Below are 27,825 nucleotides of genomic sequence, written 5' to 3'. Positions count from 1 at the left end.
TGAGGAGGTTGGGGCAGTTGAAATCTGTTGGCAAAACAGAACAATTGTTATTCTTTTGCAATTATGGATCCCTTTTTCAGTGGTTGGAAACTCTTGGAGGTTTTCACGTGTCCTGAAGAAACATTGCTCTTCATTCTTAGCAATATACATTTCCAAGTCATGGACAACATCGTGAACCTGTATCTTCCTATACCCATAATCATCATAAACACTCTGAAACAAGCATCGTTCTACTAATAAATCTGCGTACCTGAGTCCCAAGTCCATTAAATAGCTAGTCTTTCTGCTATTGACCAGCCCCTCCCCTATCCACATTTCCACCAAGGCATTTACAGTGATCTGCCAATCTTCGGGAATGGTAGCACAATATAAAAAGAAATTCTTGAAGACAGAGTCAAGCAAACAATCGTAACTACATTTAAACCGCCAATAGCGACCTTGATCAATGTTGTTGTATCCTAGAAAACATCGATATTTTTTATCTGACACAAAGCAAGATGCCAGTCATTTACACTAGTTTTACCCCTCATGGTTGCCGCTACAACTTTTATGGCCAACAGAAGACCATTACACTCTTCAACAATTTTTGTGACCACATTCTCTATATCATTGTCTGAGCACTGCTAGTTTTGAAAGCTTCTCTGTAGAAAAATTGCCACCCTTCATCCCTGGATAGCGGTTGTATTTCTATGGAGAAGTCATCTGCCCCTATTCTTCTCACCACATCAAAGCTGCACGTAGAGATTACGACTCTGCTACCTTTATCATTATCCACAGGGATGCCCAATTCTTCGTCTAGTTGAAGTTCCCTCCATAAATCATCTAATATGAGAAGAAATTGATTTTCCCTCAGACATGCAGAGAGCTCCATCTTTGTTATCTCAACACTAGAACTTCTCCCAAGATTCAAATTGATTTGCTTTGCAATATCAGCCTGCAAGCCTGAAATGCTACAATTTTGATAAAAAACAGTCCAAATTACGGCTTCGAACAAGTTACCTTTCTTGTAGGCGTTGTGGATGGTTTTGAGGAGAGATGTTTTTCCGATGCCTCCCATGTCGAAAACACCAATTATGCGAAACTGATGATCTTCATTGTCCAGCCATCTCTGCAGTCGCATCTGGTCAACTTCGATCCCTGATCCCACAAAGCCCGATCTGGTGCAGAGGAAACAGTTCGTTCAGCGTTGCCAAGTATTGAAAAATCCCTTTCAAGATCGACAAAGAGTCGATCGAAATTTGTATTCCATTCTCTAACTTGTGTTAAGAGTGTTGGTCTACAGAGGAAACATTGTAGACATCGTTTCTGTCATTGGGCACGATCCACGAGACATTTGACATCATCAAGAGAATGGTGGAGCCTCTGCAACCAATTTTTGACAGTGTCGGGTGAACATCTCTGATCGTGTTGAAATTGATTGGCGATATCACGCAAGAGGGTCTTCATACAATTTAACTAAGCTTCTAGAAGCTGAGTATTTCGATCCAAATGAATTACATCATCTACTAGTTGATAGAGCAGAGCAAAAGTAATGCTAACAACGTCGCTAACTGTGTTGGCCGTTGCTCCTGTCAAAACGACCTCCGTGGCTTTTGCAACTTCAAACAAAAGCACAATAGAGAAAAAATGAAACAGAATGAATACTTGGAAATTGTAATTCCTACTTGTCTCAATTGTGATTCTTTCTATCTAGAGGAGTTTGTTCCTATTCCTTAGGGTTGTTATATCTAGATGTTCCTAGATTGGTGTGTATTTGAGATATTCTCTCAACCAGGTGATTGTGTGTCCAAGATTAGTTTACCTATCTTGAGACAACACTAAATGTATTTATATGTAACATTATTTGATGTGAATATATAATATAATGTGCATGCTCAAATTTTAAGTTGGTATCGGAGCCCGTATGGGCTTGGGGGCTTGGCCCCTCCTGGGCCAAGGGAAATAAGAGTATATGTATTTGTATTGGGCATTTTGCCTTTATATTTGTCCATCGGATTAAGTGATTGTGCTGCTGCGACTTTGGAAGGGTCGTCAACCCACGTGTTGAAGAAGTTGACCGGTTGTGAAAGCGGATATGTTGTTCGACAATTGGAATGTAGTGCAGAAGCATTATGGGTTGTTTCGATGTGGGAAGAGTTGTCGTCGATATGAGGGCGTATAAGTACGTTGAGGAGCTATGGAAGAAGAATTAGTGGGATGTAATGAGGTTCTTGCAGCGAGTGAGATGCTGGGAATATCACCAGCTTCCTGGTATAGTGAGGGTGACAAAGCCCAACAGGCCTGACAAGGCTCGACCATTCTTGGTTGTTGTTAAGCTTGCGTAAGAGAGGAAAAAATAGGTACTGGGTTGTTGTTCTGTTCAGGGAGTGAGTCATATGAAGTGGAGAGATAAATATGGGGAGAGCCATGGTCCCAACCCTCTCCAATCTCCTGCGCACAATTGCAATGATGGCAAAACAACCATCGTGGAATGCATTGAGGGAGGCCTATGTGAGATCCGTATCGACTTGAATCACACAACGACAAAACCACCATCTCTATAGAAACCAATCTTCCATTCACAACCCACCAATGCGAGCCCCTTTCCCGCATCGTGGAAACCAACCCTGTAGAGCTCATGAAATTCTATGCAAACATGTTCATGATGAGGTAGATGGAGATCGTCGCGGATTCCCTCTACAAATCGAAGTTGATAAGGGGTTTCTGTCATATTTACGACGGGCAGGAGGCCATCTCCATGGGTATGGAGGTTTCCATCACGAGGAAAGATTGCATTATCATGGCCTACAAAGACCATTGCCTCTTTTATGGTCATGGAGGGACTCTGTTTGAGGTTTTTGCAGAGCAGATGTGCAGAAAGGATGGGTTCTCTCACGGAAAAGGAGGATCCATGCATTTCTACAAGAAGGAGAATGTATTCTATGGAGGGCATGGAATAGTGGGCGCCCAAGTCCCCCTTGGCTATGACTTGTGCCTTGCAAAAGTTGTTGGCCTTAGTTCAAATTGGTTGTAGCAAGAGCGCAAGGGAAAAATCCACAAAATTGCTGAAACTCTTGAATAAGTACAGAAAAGAATGGGAATTTGCAGACACCATGGGTTTCAGTCAAATCAGGTAATCTTACTAATCAAAAGGGAGGTGTGTTGAGGCTACCACTTCTGTAGCTTCCAAGCTTGTTTCATCTCGGTGGAAAATATGCTCCAAGTGATTTTAAAAAAATGATTAATTTTAATTGAATATTGTTTTATGAATTGTTAATTTATCATGCCATAGTTATTGAAGAGACATTAGTCTGGCCAACTATTGTCATAAGTCTGCATTGGAATTGGCCATTTCAACAATAGGAAGGTTTATTTGTATGACAATGATAGAAAAATAGCGAAAATGACATTAGAGAATACAGGTTGGAGAAACCTCAAAGGATGATGGACATCTAAGTAAAAGTTTGTGTGAGTTAGTGTGAGTTTGTGGGACAGACTCACTAGCATGTTGTATTATGAGTCACACATCCTAACAAGTAAGCAATTCTACGCTGTTTTGTAGTGGTCTTTATAATGTATGTACCTGGTAAATCCAAGAATTGGAGTGTGTAATGCAAGCCTGATAAGGCATATGTACCCCCATAAAGTTTGTGGTAATATTAAAACCACTTTGTAATTGCAGGTTTTTGGTAAGCCGGAAACCACTATGCAGTGTTGGTTTGTGGTAAGCCATAAATCACGTGCGAGAGTGAAGTGGACAGGGATTCCTGTAGGCACAGTTTAGGGTGAGCCGACAAAACCCTTGGCATGTCTAAGGGTGAGCCGAGAAAACCCCGAGCCTAGTTAAGTTGGGTTTGTGGTGAGCCTTGGTGGCTGAATTGAGTGCCTTGGAGGCACAATTGAGCCTTTGTGGCCGAATTGAGTGCCTTGGTGGTAGAGTTGAGCCTTTGTGGTTGTGTTGATCATTGGTGGTTGAGTTGAGCCTTGGTGGCTGAGAGCCCTTATTGGCATGGTTGAGGGTAATTTGATAAAACCCAGAGCATGGTTATGGGTAATCCGATAAAACCCATGATGATGATGATGATGGAGGGGGATTTGCAGGTACAGGTACATGTATGCAGTTATAATGGTTGACAAAACCATGTATGTGAAGGGCATCCTAGCAGACTGGCGGTTGCAGCGGTTGGCACCTATGCATTCCGGTGGATGGTTGCTCCTTTATATGGATGTCAACATATTCTTTTGTTATGCTTGACCACAACTAGACAGACAAGTAGTCGTTAAGGGGGTGACTTGGAAATTGTAATTCCTACTTGTCTCAGTTGTGATTATTTATATCTGGAGGAGTATGTTCCTATTCCTTAGGGTTGTTATATCTAGATGTTCCTAGATTGGTGTGTAGTTGAGATATTCTCTCAACCAGGTGATTGTGTGTCCAAGATTAGTTTACCTATCTTGAGACAACACTAAATTTATTTATACGTAACCTTATTTGATTTGAATATACAATATAGTGTGCATGCTCAAATTTTAAGTTATGTAGACAAAAATTTATGCAGATTAAGAAGAAGAAATTTGCAACTAACTTGTATGCATGTGGATGTAGAAACTGCAATTTTTTTTCAAGATGCTTTTTTTCACCTTGAGCAGCTGTCAAGCATCTTATGCTTTTTTTCAAGTTGATCAACGGTCAATCATACACAGTTTTGCCTAAACTTGTGGAGATTAAACCTTTCCACTTAATCTGATTGGATCACTAAATTTGTGGAGACTAAACCTCCCCACCCAATCTGATTGAATCACTAAGCTTGTGGAGACTAAACCTCCCCACCTAACCCTTGCAGTAGGAGTCCCCACGTTTAAACCACAACATCCATAATCTTCTTGACATCTTATGCTTTGCATGTTTCTTTTTGCATTGGCATCTTATGCTTCGACTCTCGCAGCTCTGTGGTGTAGGCAGAAAGAGGATGTTAGAATAAGAAAAGCATAATGGGATTTATAATAAAGCATGGATAGATAAGCTCCACAAAGACTGTTTAGCATGGATCTATACGTAGGCGAATGGCATCAGCTTAGATTTTTTAGCGCGGAAATTGATTTTTAGCAAAAGAAATATATAAACATATATAAAAGCTCCAACACATTGAAAGTTTCAACTACCCACATTTACTACGAAGTAAAAATAAGTAATTTTCTTTGACTGTCAAGTTTTTTATATGTTATAGAAAATTACGAAATAAGGTTCTTAAAAATAGAGTATCGTAATTTTGTATAAGTTAACATTCTTAAAAAAATATACACATATATATTTTATTAAAATATAAATTTGGATATAAACATTTATATTTATATTAATTATAATTTTATATATATAAATTTGGATATAGACATTTATCTTTATATAATAAAATTGTTAAACAAGGAAATATAAATTAAATATATATTTTATTGAAGCAAAAATTTGGATACAAACACATAATTTTATTAAAAAAAAATTATATATAATGTTAAAATACAAATTTAGATATAAATATTTATGTTTTTATATAATAAAATTGTTGAATGAGAAGGGAGACTTTAGATATAAATATTCATGCTTTCATAAAATAAAATTGTTCATAACAAATTTCATTGAAGGGTAAGAAGGAGAATTTGCATATAAACAACCATGCCATCATAGAATAAAATTATTTGTAATAGATTTCATTGAAGCACAAAGAGATTTTGAGTGGGTATTGATTAGATACATATTTTATTTTTTATTTTTTTTCAAAATATGAATTGTGGGCATGAAAAGTGAAAGAGATATTGGTATGTAGAAATCAATGAAGCTTTCTTATTATATTTGAGCATGTCATTATAATTGAAAAAATCATACACATAATAAAATCAAATGCTTTTACTTTTGTTTTAGAATTATCTTGTCAGAATAAGGGAGTTGAAGGATAGTTTATTCTTATGGATGTATTTTTTCTGAATGCTTCATTATGGATATTGTGCTTAATTTTCAAACTTGATTTTCAAGTTCACTCAGTCATCAAAACATGATCATTCTACGAAGAAAGACATATCTTACACAAAATATTGAAACATGAGTCAAAGAGAAAGGTAATTCTCTTTGAAGGATTTCAAATTGTTTTTCCAAATGAATATTTCAGACATGATTGGGCCCAACTCTATATGTATTTTAAATTGAAACATGAGTCAAAGAGAAAGGTAATTCTTGCACTAAATGGGGGAGTGCATTGATGAAATCAAAATGGTTAATGGTAAAAAAAATATCACATTAATTAATCAAGTCAAAATGGTTAGTGATCAATCAACAAATCCACTAGATAACAATGGTGAACCATAAAGGAGAAAAAAAATCCAAAAGGTCAAGCTTGGATCCCTAGAATAATCTTATCACATTGCACACGATAGAGGGGAATATTAATCATGGCAACCAATCTTCAAGATTCAAAGTCTTATCAATCAAAATTCAATTAGAATTTGGGAATTCCAAAATTAAAACTAGTCTTCTCAACAAGATATCTACAATGAAATCAACCTCAATTAATATGTTCAAATCAACATATTTGGGAATATCTAACATGGAATCTAGAATCCTCTAATTTATCTTCAATTATTGATAAGGATGTTATTTGACAACTAATTTCATCTAAATTCAAAGAGCACTTTGGTGATCATATTTGTTCACTACTAATAGAATGGTGTTCCTATTTGTTCACCAATTACTATGAGAATGTTTAGACATGATGGTTGTTCACTTTTATAATTTATACTCTATTTCAATATTCATTTCAAATGAACCATTCAACATCCATGCTGAAATTTTTCAAAATATATATTGAAGCTTAGTTCAAATTTTTTAGATGGAAGATTGAAGTAATACCAGTTTATGCATTAGTTCATGTTGTCATGTATAATTTTTCAAACTTGTGATTGAGTTAGGGTGGGAATGTTAGACTCTGAGTACTTGGATAATATCAATGTTAGATATCACCTTCTTATTATTTTTTCATCCTTATCTATTGATGAAGTGTTTTCATTATCCACTAATGAGTTAGTGGGATCTAGATCTAGAGGTGGTTAAATATGCATGCTATAAATTAATATCATGAGATAAATACACATGTTCAGTGTTTCCCCTTCAAGAGTAACAACCCCAAAGCCACCTAATTAGTGAGTGTGGCATGCTCTCTCTCACATGAGACCCATTGCTCATATCATTCAAATGCAATTGTTCTCTTTATTCCTCCTTAGTTATATAGTTTCCATCACTCTCATATGCTTCAGCCATAATGTATTAACTCTAGGAGTAACGACCCCCAAGCCACGTAATTAGTGAGTGTGGCATTTTCTCTCCCACACAAGATGATCCATAAATTATCGTGGATATTCCACTGGACAGTTTGTCACAATAGATCTATTAATATTATATTAGAAATATGAAATTCTACATTATTATAGTTTTATTAAACTTTAAGATCTGTAGATTTAACTTTAATTAGTGCATGCATGTGAATGGAAATTATGCAGAAAATAGAGAATGAAAAATAAGCTCACACACACACATAAGACACAAAATATGCTCTGTGAAACCATTTCGGGAGAAAACCCAACTAGAAGGTGAGGGTGCTTTGCTCTCTTTCTCTATCTGGAAATATGGTTGCAGGTACAAAGAAATAAGGCATGTGGCCTATGGGCTACTACAATGCACAAATCCTCCCTGTGTGCTCTACCTCCTATCCCTCTTGGCTATCTTTCCTCAACTATGGAACAAAATTCTCTTGAAAGAATGGAATGCCTCGTCCTTCTAGTGGCTCGGTTATAACACAACCCGATAACCTACTAGTGGTTAAATTTGACTACATCAACTCTTAAATAGAGTTACAATTTAGACTATTCTAGAGTCTTTTACATCACAAACACGTGGCTAGCCCCTTTTCCATGAATAATGGGGGGCTGACGCGTCATCCTCCCAAATTATAGGTGTGAAAACAGGAAGGTCAACTTTTGAGTGGCATAAATTTTACATACAAACATTGATTGACACGCTTCTTATTTCGTTGGAAATATCTTTGTGTGTAAAACAACATGAAGAGGTGTCGCATTAAAATGACAAATTTTTACCTCCAAAAAACATTGTTTGAGCCTCAAAATGCTCCCGGAAGGTTTCAAACCTTGTTTCACCAATTTGGGTCCCTTTGGTAAAAATGGTCCTGTGAGCTGACTCATGGACTTTTTCCACTCTGAATGCATCGAGATGGATGAGAAACAATATAATGATCCAATCTGGATCACACCTCCCCATTTTGGGAGGATTTTGGTCCCCAAAAGCTTCTACTGAATGAGGTGAGGAATTTTTTCCTCCACCTTCTCTCTAGTGTACCATTTAGCTTTGCTTGGAAGTTTCCCCTTCAACCCAATATACCTTAAAAGGTCATGCTACCCCTATCTTGTAGTTTTGGACCTCTTCTGCAAAATTGTATCTTCTGTTAACTCTGCTTGAGCATCTGGTACCAAATCCTCCACAGAAGGTAGAACATGTTTCTCTTCCTGATCTAGCATGGAAGGCTCATAGAATTTCAAATTCTCTACATTCAAAATTGAGTAAATGCGCATATATGGTGGTAAACTAAGTCGATAGGCACTATCACCCACATTTTCTAGTATCTCAAAGGGACCATACCTCAGAGCCTTGATTTTCTTATTAGGCCCCTGCAACCTCTCCTTGTTCAACTATAACCATACTTTGTCTCCCACCTTGAACGATTTCTCTGTTCTGTGTTGATCATGCCTCGCCTTATACCTCTTCTGTGACTTCTGCATTGTTTCTTGTACCTGTAGATGGATTTACCTGATCTTCTCTATAATTTTTTCAGCCCTCAAAGCATCTCCTATAAGATATTCCCTCAATCCTCCTTGTTGCCCATATGCAATGTCCAATGGTGAAGGCAACAAATATCCAAAACAAATTTCAAAGGGGGACTTTCCTGTAGAAGTGTGGACTTCTCTATTGTAAGAATGTTGTATATATACCATATTTTCATCTAGGTCTTCGGATGCTTCTGGTTGTACCCCATCAGAAGTTGCACCAAAGTCTTGTTGACTATTTCTATTTGCCCATTTGTCTATAGATGGAATGTTGTAGACCTCTTCAACTTCATGTCCATCTTCTCCCACAATGTAGTCCAGAATGCACTGATAAATCTTGTATCCTTGTCCGAAAGGATGCTCCTTGGTATCCCAAAGTGCAACCAGGCCTGTCCAAATAACTCGTTTGTTGTTTCTTTCTTGTTGATGGTCTTTTTACAGGGCATAAGAATACACATCTTGATGAACCTGTCAACTACCATGAACAGGTAGTCCTGTCCCTTCCTGGTGGTCGGTAAACCTCCCACAAAGTCCATGGAAATGCTTTCCTAAGGAACACATAGCCCATCATCTACAATTTCTCACCTTTAGGAACACCTCCTTGAAGCAATTGCTGATACACCTCCTTGAAGCCCTCATTCTCTGAATAGGCCTCTCTATATGCATCATGGGTGAATGGATCCATGCGCATAAGAGTCTCCAAAGATGTAATATTTTATGTGGGTGACCTTGAAAGAATGTCAACCAACTTGTTTGTGCTTCGCTTCTTATACTTGATCACCAAATGAAACTGTTGTAAAAACCCCATCTACTTGTAATGCCTAGTCTGTTGTAGCTTACTCTGGGCCTACAAGTATTGTAACTGCTGGTGATCTGTGTGGATTAGTGTCTCCTTTTCCATCAGATATTGCTTCCACTTCTTCACAGCTTGCACCATGACATAGAGCTCCTTGTCGTAAGTAGGGTAGTTAAGGACTTCCCCATTAAATACTTCATAATGGTAGCATATAGGCCTTCCTCCCTACATCAAGACAACTCCCATAACATACCCACTCGCACCCGTCTCCACTTAAAGGGCCACTGCAAGTTTGGTAATGTCATAACAGGTGCTTGATTGATATTCTTCTTTAACTCCTTGAAAGCCCTCTCCTAACCTTTTCCCCACTGGAAACTCTTGCCATTTGTTGTTATGGCGGTGCTGCTACCACTGAAAATGAGGCTATGAATTTCCTCAGGTATTGTGTTTTCCCAATGAAACTCCTGACCTCATAAACATTAGTAGGCACTGACCATTTCATGATGGCCTCCATCTTGGAAGGATATATATTCAACTCTCCTCCACCTATCACATACCCCAGATACACCAAGGATTGTTGCACAAACTCGCACTTCTTTATATTTGCTAGCAGTTGATGCTTCTTCAATGTTTCCATCACCTGCGTCAAATGTGAAATATTCTCCTCCCAGATAGCACTATATACCAGTATATCATCCAGATAGATAATAAAAAATGAATCTATAAAAGGGTGCAATACATCATTCATTAATATCATAAATGTAGTTGTGCATTACATAGGCCAAATGGCATGACTAACCACTCATACAAACCTTGCCTGGTTTTGAAGATGGTCTTCCATATATCTTCTTCTTTGACTCGAACCTAGTGATATCCAGACTTCAAGTCTAGCCTGGTGAAATATTTTTCTTGCTGCAACTGATCCAACAAATCATATATCTTGGGAAAGGGGTATATTTTGTTGAGCATGATTTTTTTCAATGCCCTATAATCTATAGACATATGCCAAGTCCCATCCTTCTTTGGAAAAATTATGATGGGTGACCCACATGGTGATGTACTCGGTCGAATGACACCCTCTTCCAGTAGCTGCTACAAATGTTTCTTCACCTCATTTTCTTTTATAACCGATTGCATGTACAACACAATATTTGATAATGGGGAGTCTGGAAATAGTTGGATCTCGTGCTCTACTTCTCTCTTAGGTGGTAACCCTTTAAGCTCTCGGAACACATCCTTGTATGTCTGTAACAACTCCTCTAATTATTGTTTATGTTTCTTATTACACCCCTCCATGGATGCCTTGCCTCTTATTAACTCCTCTTTGGATTGAATTTCTCTTAAAAACAATAAAACATATTTCTTGTTGGAACTGATCAATTTCTTGGCTTGGTTGGAACTTACTAGTGACAAGCTAGTATTTGTTGGCTCTACGCACAAATATTGCATCTCACATGCACATGTATGGAATCCCAAACATGACTCAACATACATCAAGGGGAACCACATCTAGATCTACTTCATCAATAAAATCAACACTGATAGAAAATCTGATTTTGCACTGTTTAGTTACCTTCAGCTCTACATCCTTATTTACCCATCCCAATGGATATGGGTTTGGATAATCACAAACTTCTAGCCCCAACTTCTTGACCAGCTCTTCTGCAATGAGATTCTCCTACGATCTCGAGCCAAACATAGCATCAACCTTTGTCTTCTTGACCTGTATCTTTATATGGAAGAGTTTGGTCATTTATTTATCTTCCTGTTGATGAAGGCTACTCAGATTCACCTCCTTCTGCACTGATCTACATACGATCTTCTCATCAACATCCATGCTGCTTTCAACATGGCTGCTCGAATCAATGGCCATGGGATTCTTCTTATTATTATCTTTCTTCTTATTCTTTGGGTTTAGCTTTGGATGCAACTTCTAACACTTCTCCTCTGTATGGCCATCAATGTTGCAATGGTTGCAGTGGTTGCTGGGATCTTTGCACTAGTATGTTGTGGTTGTCGTCTTTTTATCTTTTCCCCCTTTTTTCTTCTTCTTTCCCTCCTTAGAAGCATCATGTTGCTCATTCTACTTCGACCCACTTAATTCACTCTCTTCAGGCCTATGTTTTCAAGGTATTGTGCATGTATACAAGTCTGGTCCACCGATTTGGGCTTAAACAACATCACTTTCTCATGCAAATGGTGGTGCAGACCCCCCAAATACTTGAGGAGTACATTTGGGTTCTTTGGAGAGATACCCAACATTATGGCCATCTTTCTGAATTATGTGGTGTACTCCTACTCGCTTTGGCCCAGATTTTTCCTCAAGTAGTGCCACTGGATCCAATGGTCCTCTACGTACCTGATGAGATAAAATTGTGACTTAATGAGGGTTTTGAAATTCTCCCACTTAGACACTGGAGGTTCTCCCTCCAACCTCAGGGTTTCCATGTGGCTCTCCCACCAAGTCAGTGCATGACCCTCTAATTTCAGCCGCGCAAATGAGATATTTTTCCCTTCCTCGATATGATGGATGTTAAAATAAACTTCCAGTTGCTGCAACCAGTTGTTCAGCTTTAGCGCGTCGATCTCGTCATGGTATAACTTGATATCGACTTTTGCTTCCATTTTAAATAGGGACTGATTCATAGCACTTGAACCAGGTTGATATTTTCGGGGTTTTTTCTTCGGTTGGTTATTCATGTCTTCTTGATCTCCCAATCACACTTCTAATTTGTCCTCTACATTCAAACCCCCATCTTCTCCAAATATCCCAAGCTTATTGCTCAGGGCTTCTTGATGAGGTTTACATTGCAATTTATGTCTGCAACTTGTTGTTCCAGCCGCAAAAACCACACTTCTGTGGGATCACAAGGGTCATTTATAGATTTGTTGGCCATGATTAGGGTTTTACGATTTTTTACCCCGCCGACCTAGATCCCCTACAAACTCCACAAAATACCCAAAGAAACCTGTCTCTGATACCAATATGATCCGTAAATTGTCATGCATATTCCACTTGACATTTTGTCACAATAGATCTAATATTATTATATTAGAAATATGAAATTCTACACTTACAATTTTATTAAACTTTAAGATCTTTATATTTAACTATAATTAGTGCATGCATGTGAATGGAAATTATGCAGAAAAATAGAGAATGACATGTAGGAATTTACAGGGTAAGTTCCTCAGACAGAACACCAAAGGACACCGCTCACACACAGATCACAGATCAATACACCAGTATTTTGACGTGGTTAAAACCCTCAAAGAGGGAAACAGTCCACGGCCTGAGCCAACGCGGCCACTTCAGGCAATTTATTAATAAAAGAATGAAAATTTACATAAGCTTCTCTCATGAACGGTTAACCTACAAATGACCCTCCATGCTCTTTAAATAGAGATCATGGACCAATCAGGTGTTAAGCCACGGATCAAGTGTCGGTAATACCGAGGAGAGAATGAACCGTCGGATCACTACATATCGTGACCGTCAGATTGTAAGTTACAAAATGTACATAGTAAAGAAACACACTTTACCTAACTCTATACTAGACCAAGTTATACTTAACTATTTCCTATGTGTCGGAATATCCTAACATCACCCCTTAAGAACAACTTGGGATAGGATTGAAGGATTTACAAATATGACACAATAGGAGAAGGAAGGAGGCACTAGAGCCTATCCCCCCTTAGTGACAACTTCCTGAACTCCAACCATAAATCGAAGTTTAGTGAACTTCGCCTCTGTGAGAGCCTTTGTAAAGATGTCTGCAACTTGATCATCTGTTGAACAAAATTGCACTTCAAGAACATGGTCGTGGATGAGCTTTCTGATGAACTGCATGTGCAGTTCAAGGTGTTTGTTGCACTGATGTTGGACTAGATCTTTGCATAGTTGAATGGCACTTTGATTATCACACCAAAGTGTAGTCGGATGCTGTTGCTGAAAGCCAAACTCTGATAGGATCTGACGAAGCCACAAGGCTTCCTTACTAGCTTTGACGGCACCACGATACTCTGCTTCTACTGAAGAAAGAGAAATGGCACCTTGTTTCTTGCAAGCCCATGTAATAGGTCCTGAACCAAGAGTGAACACATAACCTGCAGTAGACTTCCGATCATCAAGGTCACCAGCCCAATCGAAATCAGTGAAACCAACCAATAGAGGAGATGCTTCGGCACTGTAATGAATCCCAAACTAAACTGTACCTCGAACATAACGAAGTATTCTTTTAGCTGCTTTCCAATGACTTTCACGTGGGTTTTGCATAAACCGATCAACAAGGCCAACAACAAAGGAAAGGTCAGGACGAGTATGGGTTAGAAACAAAAGTTTTCCTACAAGTTGACGGTATAAGGTAGCATCAACTTCAGGAGAAGTACAAGTGACTGAAAGTTTGATTCCAGACTGAAAGGGAGAAGGGGCTGGCTTACAGTCCTCCATGTGAAAATGGCGTAGAATATCACAGGCATACTTGGACTGGGAAAGGGAAATACCTTCCTTGGATTGCAAGACTTGAAGACCAAGAAAATAATGTAAGTTTCCTAAGTCTGTCATTTCAAACTTCCTTTTAAGGCTAGACTTCACATGGTTTATAAGGTTGGGATCACTGCCAGTCAGGATAAGATCATCAACATAAAGAAGAAGAATGATAAGAGACTTGCCCACTTTCTTGATGTAGACAGTATTGTCAGATTGACACCTAGAAAAGCCATTTTCTAAAAGAAAGTTATCCATTTTGGCATACCAAGCTCGAGGAGCTTGCTTGAGACCATAAAGGGATTTCTTAAGCCGACATACAAGGCTGGAGTCTGTTTTTATAAAGCCAATAGGTTGTTCCATATAGATTTCTTCATGCAAGTCCCCATGCAAGAAGGCAGATTTAACATCCATCTGATGGACTTCCCATTTGAAAGAGGTAGCAAGGGAAAGAACAAGGCGGATAGAGTTCATTTTGGCAACAGGGGAGAAGGTTTCAGTGTAGTCAATTCCTTCAACTTGTGAAAAACCCTTAGCTACAAGACGAGCTTTATGTTTATCAACTTTCCCATCTGGTCCATACTTGGTTCTGTAAACCCATTTACATCTAACAAGTTTTCGTCCCTTTGGTAGAGGAACAAGATCCCATGTATCATTTTCCAATAATGAATAATATTCTTCATTCATAGCTGCTTCCCAATCTGGATGGCCTGAAGCTTCTGCAAAGGTGTCAGGATCATAATTCACTGAAGCTTGAGCCAGTAAAGAAGAGGCTCTATCGAACTGAGAACGTGTACGTCGTTGATCTGTAGGATCACCGGCAAGATCACCTATTGCATCCCGAGTAGCACGGACCCATTTTGGAAGCTGAGGAGCTGAAGGAGGATCCTGAGAAGGTGGAGTAGGATTTTCATCCTCACTTTCATCATTTGAAGAAGAAGTATTTTCAAAAGTAGAAGAGATAGGAAGAGGTGGCACATCCGCCGAACTAGGCTCGTAGGCCGATATATTTTCAGCAAACTTTACATCTCTTCTAATGATAACATTCTTGGACTTAAGTGGAATAAGTTTATATCCTTTGACATCTTCAGAATATCCAACAAAGATACATTTTTCACTCTTAGGTTCTAAAGCTTTATGTTTCTCATCTAGAATATGGGCCCATGCTTCACTTCCAAAAACACGAAAGTGACTTACATCTGGTTTAATTGAGTTCCATGCTTCTTCTGGAGTGATATTCTTTAAAACCTTAGTAGGAGTGTGATTTATTATGTAATTTGCACAGTTAATTGCTTCTGCCCAATAATTAAGACTAAGTCCTTTAGATTGAAGCATACAATTAGCCATTTCCTTTAAGGTGTGATTCTTCCTTTCAGCTACACCATTTTGTTGTGGAGTATATGGAACAGTATGTTGCATTTGAATTCCATTCTCAGTGCAAAATTTGATGAATTTGTTGTTAACGTATTCTCCGCCATTATCAGATCTTAGCTTAAGAATTTGATGTCCAGATTGTTTTTCAACAAAGGCCTTAAAGGCCAAGAACATGTTAAATACTTCACTCTTGAGTTTTAAGAAGTATACCCAAGTGCGTCTGGAGAAATCATCAATGAAAGTTAAGAAATACTTGTAGCCAGAGAATGAAACAACTGGAAGTGGACCACATAAATCACTATGCACGAGCTGTAAAGGTGCTGAGGCATGCCAAGAGGCACATTTTTCAAAACTGTCCTGATGATGTTTTCCGAGTACACATCCGGAACAAACACCATCTCTGCAAGATACCATTGGAAGACCTGTCACCATATTTTCTTTACATAGATTCTGAAGAGAGCGATAGTTTAAGTGACCAAATCGCTCATGCCAAAGTTTTCTCACTTAATCATTATGAGCAACAAATACTGAGGGAAGATTTGATGACCCAAAGTTGTGAAACTTATACAACCTTGTAGAATCATCAGCAATGCCAGTAGCTAAAATCTGTCTAGGATCTCTTAGGTCCTTAATTACAACATCATGAGGTGAAAATTCAACGATTTTACCTTCACCTGAATGAGTTATCTGATATACAGATAGAAGGTTGCAGGATAAGGTTGGAACACATAATACATCATTAAACTGACCATTGTCTATATGAACAGTTCCAGTCCCTACAACACTAAGAGATCTATCATCACCAACATATATATTTTTGGTGTTGCAATCATTTAAAGAAGAAAACATGGCTTTGTTTTTGGCCATGTGATAAGAAGCTCCAAAATCAATGAGCCACTCATGAGAATGAGAAGAAGAAGATACATTTAGTGCATAGCCAAACCGAGATGCTTGACAACCACATGCAGAAAGTGCCATTCCTAAAGATGAAGTTGAAGTTGAAGAGTGCTCCAAATAGATATTATGCTTCTTCATTACTGCTTCCAAGGATTCCATCTTCTTAAAGCATTTGGATTCTAAGTGGTCATCTCGATTACAAAAGTTGCAATGTCTATCAGTCTTCTTCCATTTGTTTTTATTTGTCTTATCATTTTGTTGAAATGATTTTTCATTTTGAGGCTGAAATTGCTTAGGACCCTTGTTTGGTTTAGGACCATTCCTTTTAGGATACAACTTCTTAGGATTCTTTGAATTTGGTTGTTGTTGGGCGGCTAACGCTTGCTTAGAAGATTTTCCAAGATTAAGAAGACCAAGGTGTAAGAGTTTTTCTTGTTCTCTTATTAAAGAATCACAAAAAGAATCAAAGGAAGGGGGCTTGTAGTCTTGTCCTTGAGAAATGAAGGCTTCTCTTGTAGAATGGAAGGTGGAAACAAGCACAGAGTAGGCTGGTCCCAACTTAGTAAGAATGGAATAGATAAGGTTACTATCTTCTTTCTTAACCTTAACACCTTCCAAGAGAAGTCTAAGGGTCTTGAACTTGGACAAAAAATCTTCAATGCAAGAAAAATTATTGGGGTCCAATGTAAGCAACTCATTTTCAAGTTGATGGGTTGTAAGTTCATTTTTAATTCCAACAACTTTAGTAATCGGTTTCATTGCTTCATCAGGAGCATCAAGTTTTGCAATATGGAATCTAAGATCTGGAGAAATAGACATCCCTATCAACCCACGTGCTTGGTCTTGCCTATTTTCCCATTTAGCTGCCTTATCTTCATCTTTCGGTTTGGTCTCTTGGCCTGAGGCTATTTTGTAAAGACCTTTACTTCTAAGTAAATCCACAATGTAGGACCACCATTGATAGTAGTTGGTGCTGTCAAGAATAACTTGGCATGGGCTTTCCATTTTAACAGAAACTGAAGCTATAGATGTTGAAACCAAGTGTTCCAATGGAAAGATCTTGAAAAATTAGGCTGTTTCAAAAAAACGGTTCTGAAAACAGCTTCCGGATGAAGAAGTTATGGCTTTTTGAAGAAAAACTTAATGAAGTCGCCGACAAAGTGCGGGAATGTGCGGAAATGAAAAATCTGCCCCCACAAAAAGGAGATTTGAACTCAAGACCTCTACTCTCATAAATTAGCTTTGGATATACAAAAAGTTTGAGAGAGAGAGAGAGAGAGAGAGAGAGAGAGAGAGAGAGAGAGAGAGAGGGACATACAAAAAAAACGAAGTTAGTTTTAGCTTTAGCTGGAAACTAAATATTTTCCTCAATGTTTCTGATTTTCCGAGATCACACTAATACTTAACCAATACTGCAACTTCACCAATACTTACAAGATTGTATTGGTATATATAGTGCACAATAGTTTACAAGTTCCAAATAAACACCATAATGACAATTAAATGTATAGTTTCTCATTTATCTACTAAGGAAATAGAAGGTAAGTGAAAAACCTGTCACTTTTGGTGTCATTTCCAAGGATTAGTTAATAATACAATAGTTCTTTTTTTGCTTGGCTTGATTCAACCAAGTGTATTCCTTTTATAAGCTTGGTGTGATGTGTTTTATTCAATTTTTTCTTTTAGTTGGTTTGTTTTAGAAAGAACGTCTCCTTAAATTCCCATAGAAAAATTTTTAGATCAACAAGGTAGATTTGTTATCTCTATTAAAAATCCCCACAAAAGTACTAGTGTACGACAATCACAAGAGGAAAAAGGGCACACTTGGCTTAACTATTTAACTCCCATAGCTAGCTCTCTTGCCAAAAATAAGTTTGAATCTTTTGTTGAGGGGCCTGAGATCATGTAAGTCTCATCTTCTATATAGAGATATTTTCCCCTAAAGGATAGATAGAATAATAATTCCATTCCAAAGATTCGATCCTTCCTAACTCTCCCAAAGAAACTTTAGTGGAAGAGGGCAATTTTCATTGGCTCATGAGGATCCTATTAAGGAGGAGGCATCCACTTTTGAATTTCCAATTTGAGAATCATAAGAAGGAACTATGATAAAGAATATATTGCATTCAACCTTGCCCAACTTCCATGGTTTATATAAAGAAGATCCAAACACCTTCCTCTTTGAGCTCAATGTTCTTTGTAGGTGCTACGATTATGCATAAGATGCCAAAAAGTTGAAATTTTTTCTTTCTGTTCTCAAGAATGATGCATTGCAACTTAGTTCATGTGTCTTGGTAGAGATAGTATCCACACTTGGGCATAAATGAAGGGAAGTTCCTAGAAAATATCAATATTATTATAAGGACAATGATTGGATGGAGGAAGTCTTCAGAATGACTCAAAATGAATATGAATTCATGGAATACTATATTGAATGATTCAATCACAACCTAGAGTAATAAAGACAAGGAAAATTGGCTCCAGAAACACTACGTGTCTTGTTGTTGTGCAAAATTAATGACGATTGTATTGATCTCTTGAACGTGACGGGTGGGGATATGTATCCTAGTAGTATTATGATGTCATTCTTGAATTGTGTCAAAAATATTCTAAAGGGACATCAAATAATAGGAAAGTACCAAGAGATATATTGGATTATTATTATTATTATTTTTCTTTTATGTCTAAAGGAATCGACAATTGAGCTAGTCTCATGCTTACATGACATGGAGTCGATTCCAACCACTACCATTATAACCCCCTAGATGAACCATGCAAGCCCCCAACATATGGCCATAGGTAAGAAACTAAGGATTTAAACATGGGACCTTGTACTCACATTTCCTTTACATTTTCATAGGCTTGCTAAGTGACCTCCCTCATGAGGGGGCTTATTATTATTTTGTTTTGTTACAGTAACACCCATGTGGGATTTGAATCAATGATATTTTTAGAAGGAGTGTCTTAAAAATGCACCCATTCACCATCAATTTAAAGACCCATGGGCAATATAATGGCAGAAATTAATAGAGGTGTTGGTAATGAAATAACTAGAGCTAAGATTGGGAACATGCTATAATAATTCAAGAATATTATACTTAATGCACTAAATTCTCCATTGGACATGCTACAATTGAATAAGAATAAGGAAGGAGAAGAGTTGGATTTGGAAATATTTTTCCCAATGTCTAGGAGAAATCGCCCATTGAAGGAATTCCTACAAGATCACATTGAGGTTTGTGTGATTTGTAGCCAGGAGCATGCCACATGCAAGTGTCTGTCTTTACCTAGATTGAAATATGTGTATTAGGAAGTCAATGAACCTAAGCAACTGTATTTTGTCTCTCAAAAGCACCCATGGTAGTCCAAGCCTTAAGGAATGATCCAAAATCAATATCAATATTATAATTTGTGTTGGTTTAGTCTATAATTGATGATGATGTAGTCTATAATGGCTAGGTTACATTGTTGCTTAGTCCTTATTTCAAGGATTGTTTCTACTTCTAGTATTATTTTCCCTTCTTTATTTTATCTTTGGTATACTTCCCAAGTAGAAACCAATAACATGGTTATGATTTTGATTAGGTGGAAGACCCTTAGGCATTAATCCAAATACCTTGGGATGATAGTTAACAACATTATGGATATTCCCTGACATAGATGATATTGATGTTTGAACATTTAGTGAACATAATTGTGTTATTACACCCTTTTTTTTTCCGAGGAAATAGAGTTCGTAATTTCTATTAAAAAGATAATAATAGATATTACATGTTGTAGATGCCGAGGCATATGCTGTAGAGTGGTATAAACCACGTTACAAAATGGTGCTGTAACAGTGTCTGAGATATCAAAGGTGAATACAGGAGATGTATGCCACCAACAGTATGGATAGTATCCCAAGATAACTACAAAAAGTCACAAAATATACAGATGATGTACAAAACCTCCACTAGTATGGAGACCGGGAGTGACAATACTGATATATACAAAATGAGCTCGAAGATCCGCAAAAATAGTACTAAGTAGGGGGAGGATCCCCCATCCTCTGGCCGTCAATGTAAGGGCGGTGATAGTATCTGTGTGTCCCTTCTGGTGTGAACTCTTCGATCAGCCAATCTCCTAGAGGGCGATCCGCCGCTTCTTTCGATAGCTGGTCAGCAATCTCATTTCTTTCCCTGTAGATATGAGAAACAGTGATCTGGTCAAAATGTGTTTTTAGAAAAACAATTTCTTCCAAGATATGCTTCAAAGAATATGCATGACAAACAGATTTATTATTTGCCCAATCAATCACTATCTTTGAGTCCCCAAAGATTTGAATTTGTCTGCAATGTTTAGTGAGTGCAAAATAGAGAAGGTGTCTCAAGGAGATAAGCTCCGCGAAGTTGTTTGAGCCAGTCCCCAAACCCAGTCTCAGATGATAATAATGTGTATCAGATAAGTATAAAACAATCCCCCCTCCACAGCCTTGAGGCGGGGCAGCCCCATCAAAGTAGGCCCAAGGCAGATCCTTGTTAATATGTTCAGGCTGTATAATTCTTGGGCAGGAGGATTTCTGCTCGAAAGGAAGTTCAGAATATGCAGCACAAATGGACGCCGAGAGGAGCTGGCAGTTGGCTCTGCGATTTTCAAAAATGATAGCATTCCGTTGTTGCCATATGTGACTCGAAACCACTGCAGGAAGGATTGAGGCCTTATCGGAGGCAACCGCAGCCCACCAGTTTGTCCAAGCAGTAGGAATATTCTCACCATTCCATACCGTGCTGATATTGAGAGCCTGCGTAACCTGTAGCCAGATCATCTTAGTAGTCTCACAGTGGAGGAAGAGGTGAGACGTCGATTCCTCGTCTTTGTGGCAGAGAACGCACCAAGAAGGACCCAATATTGCCCGCTTTTTAAGAGTATCGCCCGTAGGTAGCTTATCTGCAATAATGTTCCACATAAGTAGTCTGCATCTAGGCGGAGCTTGGAGTTTCCAGACAACTTTCCACCAGGATTGGAGGTGAACAGGTTGTTTAGCATCCATAAGCCGAATGTAGCCCAGCTTAGGTGAGTAAGTCCCTGTTTTGGCGGGGGCCCAAATAAGTTGATCATCAACCTCCTGTAACTTGATATGCGATTCAGTAAGAGCCCGAATATATCCATGCCACTGGCCTGTCCATTCCTCCGGTATGTGCCAATGCTCATCCCTGATCCATGCCTGTGAAAATATAGTTGATCGCTCCTGATCCCCAATCTGTGCCAAGTATTTGATGCCCCTGTTATTGAGATGCCGAATCAGACCTTCCGGCAGAATATGTGCGTTCCCCGATCCGGGCCAGGGGTCAAGACCAATCCGAACCTGTGCACCATTACCCACTCTCCAAAGAAGATTATCTCTAACGTTATTACACCCTACTTCCCCTTTTGAGTAGTTTTTTTATTCCATTAGAGATTATAAATTTAGAGGATTTCCCTTGGATGCCTCTAAGATCAATTTCCTTTCCTTTTGAGGTAAATCTTATGAAGAGATTTTGAAAAATAAAGATCATTGTTCCCAATGATTGTAACCATTGGCCCTCTGATACAACATTAGCACCACCCATTTGTATTGCTGATCCAAGTGGCTCTAGAGAGGCTCAAAAATCAAAATCTTCTACTCTTAGTGAAATCAAGTCCAAGTCATAGATCTTGTCATTTTGAATCTGGTGGCACAAACGACACCCAAATCTGTGTTCATATATCTAACTTATCATAATCAAAAGTTCACAAGTTAAAGCATAAAAGTGAGACCCTTAAAAACATACATAGTAGTTGACTGGCCAATTAGCCAATAACACATGGAAGTCCATCATTCACTTTTATCCCTGCAAGAAGACAAAAAAAAAAAATATTAAATAAATCTTATATAAAAACAAAACTATTTAAAAATGGTTATTAACCATATAAAGTCAACAACCCATTAAACATATATAATCCAACTCATATAAAACCCCCCATTCAAAAGAAAAAATATTAAAATAACTCATGGTGGGTTGGTATAATACCAACGTATATATCTATTAAAAATGTCCATGGGCGCCACTCATAATCTCGTCTATCCTTCCAAGACATCAGAGTCAATCCTAGACTTTAAAAGGTGATGTTCCAGCTCAGGACTTGATGGTACTCGTGTATTAATTATACAAGTGGGAGTCATGGTACTTGTGTATTAATTATAATATTCAAATTAATTAAAACATTAATTATAAAATTCAAATTTATTATTCATTGTTTATATACATCTCTAGTAGGATGATAATATTTTTTTAATTTAATCAGTGAATCATAGATTTGGTAAATGATTTAATAGAAAAAAAAATATTTATAATTGTTTAATTTAATCAATGAATCATAGAAACGTAAATTTGTCCTGAATGACCATTCAATTTGGTAAATGATTTAATAGAAAAAAAAAAAAAAAAATTATTTTTGTCAACATTGATAATAATTTTTTAATTTAATCAATGAAATTTTTTGTTGTGAATGTGTATTCAATTTAGTAACCAATTTAATAAAAAAGAAAAGTTATTTTTCTTGGTCAATTAAATAGGTAAATAAACATCACTTAAGTTTGAGAGAAATGGTTAACATAAAGAAAAATGTGTAGTAAGGGATAACCACATTATCACTTCCATTGAAATGACCTAAGATAAGATGCACCTATAGATATGATTTAAATTCAAGTTGCACCCATAGATGTTGGAATTGAGTTGGGCTTCAATCTCTTTCAAAAATGACATCGCTTTTTTGAAAGTTTTTGTAAGCTCCTTCTGATACTTGCTTATTTCACAGTAAGCCTTATGGTAAAAAAGAATGCATCGTTGGAAATGTTCTTGTATCCAATAATCTTAGAAGCTAAACCCTTCCCATGAATCACTTTGGTTTTAAACACTCAGACCATAGTGGCTATATGACCATTAACAAACTTTGACGAGTCAAAAGTTGTCTTGATCCGATGATTAGAGTGCATCTGAAGAGGAGGAAGCTAAATTTTGATTATGTTTAAATTTTTTATAAATTAAATTTTTAAAAGAGACAAAAGGAAAGAAAAAAAAGTTTCAACACATAATGTTCTATTCAACATTCCCTTCTCTCAATTTACGAGTATGCTAGTATATTAGTGAACTTGAGAGAAATACATAAAACCGTTTGAGTGATTATAATATATGTAATGAAAGATAGAAAATTAATAGATAAAGTTCTATTCAACATTAGAACATTCCCTTATCTCACTTTACGGGTATGCTAGTATATTAGTGAACTTGAGAGAAATACATAAAACCGTTTGAGTGATTATAATATATGTAATGAAACATAGAAAATTAATAGATCAATTCTTAGAGAAGAAATTGTGTCTCTCCCTAATTGCTATCACCTTGTGTCTGTTGCCTCTCTCTTATGGCCTTCTTCTCCCTTGTCATACGAGTTTTTCCTACCACTTTTGTCTTCGACGGATTGAGGTCAGTTGAACATTGAAGGATACAACATTGCCCAACTATGTTTTCTACTGCACTATAAACTTTGGGGTAGGCCTTGTCATAGAAGTTCGGTGCAACTCCGCATCCTGCAAATACATAGACAAATACCCAGAAACTCGCAACTACAATAAACAAATTTCTAACGGATTTGTTTGTTGCATTTCTTAATACCGACAAGAAGGCTCTATGGGAGCTATTACAATTGCAGTCGGTAAATAAGACAAAGTATTGTAGCTGGTATTCTCACCAATAATTTCGCATGCCATACTGCAAAATAATTTTTTATATAAAATAGTAACATGTTTCGAAGCCCAATTATAATTAAATGACATTTTATCTCCATACATTGTCTAGATCATGGAGGCATCCTTGTCATTTCCAATTTTCATTCGTTGGCACTTTCACACCTAGCTCATCGATGACTCTTCCATGTTTTTATATAAGTTGTACTATAGTAAACTAAAATGTATGCACATGGTCATGGTCATAGCATATTCTTTCAATATATTTGTCTCTAAAACACCATCATCATCATTTATAATATTACGATAATGTGTTATCAATAAAATTCTTAATTATTTAATATTAAATTTATTGAAAGTTATTAGTTAACACTAATTATTCATCACTAAGTAAGTTTAAAATATCGAATGATACTCGTTAATGAGACAAAATTATTTTGAAGAGAATTAAGTTCAATAGTCAATGTATTATAAACATTCATTCTATTACATACAAACCAAATCTTGTAATTAGTTTAACTACCAATTAAGTTATCACATACAACTTTGGGTGTTAGATACCCAATTCATTATTTACTTCATTATTACTAATTTTTCTTTATCATTATTACGATAATTACATCATAAATATTGACACATTGTAAATGCAAATTTCCATTTAAAATGTCAAAATATTCCTAACATTAATTATTTTCATTCTGATGAGACTTGTTGGCAAGGGGAGCCGGAGTTTGCCAAAGATGAACCCATACAATCATTATTTCTGGTAGGCTAAAGAGCCTTACAACAAAAGAAGGAAACAAAATATCCCACATACAGACAACAACATATCAAGGAGGAGGATGGGGAAGAACTACATGAGGTGCAACAAGAAATCCAACCCGTTCATGCATGTGGCAGTCGATGTGTTCAAATTGGGCTTCTAGATCATGAAGACATTCGTTGGTTCGACATTAGCTCCGGCGAAGATTGTTCAGCTACTATAGAATCTCATTTTGGCTAAAATGAATGTCATTCATGTAAGCTACCAGTTCGTTATGATTCTCATACCTATGCTCTATGAGAATGTCCATGTTTTCCTGAATTCTTATAAGATGCTCTGCAATGGACTCCAAGGAAGCCGTAGCATCCACTCATCCTCAGGAACGATATGGAGCATGAGCCACCACACCTTCACGATCATCCCCTGCTGAATTACCTGAAGATGGACTTTGACTATTGGCCTGATGACCTGCAAATACCTGATGGCCACCCCCACGGCATGGCCACCCTTGTTGGTGCGACATTTCCACCAAACAAGAGAAGTTTATGAACTTGAGCTGAGAGGGATCCCCAAGCAACCAAACTTAACAGAGGAAAGAACGCCAACCTGAGGCACTGTGGGGCCAACCTTGCCTTAGAGCGCTAGACCCTCAAAAGGATGAAACCCTGAACAAAGACGCAAAGGTCACACACCACACTAACCCACTGACAACGACACCTCCGAAAATAAAATGACAAACTTCCAATCGTGACTATCACCCACCTTACCAGAGAGTCTACCCATGAGGAATTGACATGGGCTAGCGATAACCCAGAGTGAATAGGGAGCGAGAGATAGAATTAAGCACATACAAACCCAAAACAATGAAAGAGGTGGCCACGAGAGCCTGACCAAGATAGAGAATATAAAAATGCTAAGTTAAAGATAGAACCAAATAGAAACCAAGACATTATCCAGGGCATGAGAAATTGTAACCCCTGACCTAGACACCTGAAAACCCCTTTGGGTGAACTACCAATGTCGCCCACGTTGGCCCAATTCCACACTTCATATCAAAAATTGAAAATATCTAAGAATTCAACTACTTCACAAATTAAGAACCAACCGGGGACCCAAAAACAAGATAGAGGGGTTACCTTCAGTTGACAGAGGTCAAGGCCATCTTGAAACCCATATTCAAGATTAACTATGGTGCTCCTAAATTCCCAGCCAGGATCGTTGCAATGGAGGAGCTCGCCTCTCAAATTTGTGCCAGAGTCCCAAGTGTTGATTTGAAAGGCGATGTTGAGCCACATTAACGCAAGACGTTTGGCCACTGCGCTTCTCCAGTTGAGCCAACACCCAAGCGAGAACATATGGTTCCCGTCAATGGCCTTACTTATCTCCCTACTCCCAACACTCATCGGCCAAGTTCTAACAATTAATTCCTTACCTAGAGCAGCATTTAACATCTGGTAACTTGCTTCTGGAGAAGTCGAACGGTAATGGTATCATTGCCTTAACCCATACTTTACTACCCACATGTCAACTGCGTGTGATGCGGGGACAACCCCGAATCACTATTTCCCTCCATTTTCCCACCCCCATCAGGGGAGGAGTAATCTTCGTCTATTAGTCAGGACAATGTTTTCAATTCGCATGGTTCCAAGTCAGCCGAGTTCAAAACTTCATGCCAACAAGTGGAAAAACCTTTATGGTGTGCCATCGATCCCTAATTCGCCAACCAATCAACAACCTTATTGCTAGATCGCAGAAAGTGGGTGATGGTGATATACAGAAAACTTTCTAAGATGGCCTTTATCTACCCTACCTAAGATTCTAGACACCAACTTCAGACTAGTTTGGAAGGGGGGAGCCATCTATAAGCTTTTGAATCATATGGATGATAATTTTCGAATCTCCGACAATTTGAATCTTTGAGCGTCCCAGTTTGTGCATAAGATTAAGGCCTTTCTCCATGACGGTTAACTTTGTGACATTGTTTGAAGTGATACCACAATAGCATGTCACTATATACCCACTGGTGAACCCAAGGAGTCTCGTAACACACCTCCATATCCATCTTGTCCTGGCTTTCCTTTGGAGGCCCCATCGAAGTTAATCTGCACAAAGCCCATCAGACGCATTATGAAAACTAATGGAGAGGAAACTGGAGCTTCATGCTTATTAGTTTCTTGGTGGAATATAATTTCACGGGAAAAAATGATCTATGCTTCAAGAGGGCCAGCCTTCAAGTCCTCATCCCCCCATTTCTCAACCAAAATGGTTTCCCGCAAGCTTTCCTTCACTAATTTCTAGATGGTGGGATTGAAGGATTGTTGATCTTGGAAGATTGTGTAGTTTTGTTCCTTCCATATTTTCTAGAGGAGGAATCCCAATACCAGGTTCCAAGCTCTATTAAAAATTGGGTTCTTATAGTGAAATCTGTGCAATTGTCGATAGTAGCTAGTAGATCTTCTCGATTTTGATCAAAAGGTCCAAACAGAGTGGAAACCTCTGCCCACACCTCTTCTGCTACCGAGAATGTATTCAGCAGGTGGTGCATCATTTCCACATGGTATTTAAATAGGAGGGCATTAGGATGGGCCAATAAAACCTTTTTTGAGAAGCCAGTCCCATGTTAGGATCCGCTTATGCCCAACAAGTCATAGGAAATGAGATAATTTCGACCATAGTTTACAGTTCCATACTTTGTCCCAAATAATTTGGCACGACATGTTATGGATGTTGACATGGATAAGATATTCCTCTCTAATGGAGAATGAGCCCGTGGGCGAGTATCCCCATCAGAGTTTGCCTCGGTCCTAATAAATTGGGATGCGTCTCTCGTGCAACTGTTGATTCAAGGCCTGCAAGCGTTATAGGGATACCTCCACCTGCCAGTCACGATATGTTTTCTGGGA

General features: G+C 37.9%; 1 pseudogene; it reads right to left on the bottom strand.

The window, feature by feature from the left end:
* The window catches only part of LOC149150845 (putative disease resistance protein At1g61300), a 160,950-nt pseudogene extending 135,505 nt beyond the window's left edge, over nucleotides 1-25,445 (bottom strand).
* Between the last annotated feature and the right edge of the window lie 2,380 nt (nucleotides 25,446-27,825).

The sequence above is a fragment of the Pinus tabuliformis genome, chromosome 9 (assembly GCF_031772625.1).
Source record: "Pinus tabuliformis cultivar Carrire ecotype Pingquan chromosome 9, CPIR1, whole genome shotgun sequence".
NCBI lineage: Eukaryota > Viridiplantae > Streptophyta > Pinopsida > Pinales > Pinaceae > Pinus > Pinus tabuliformis.
The sequence above is the reverse complement of the archived record's forward strand: the minus strand, read 5'-3'. Positions and strand labels throughout refer to the sequence as shown.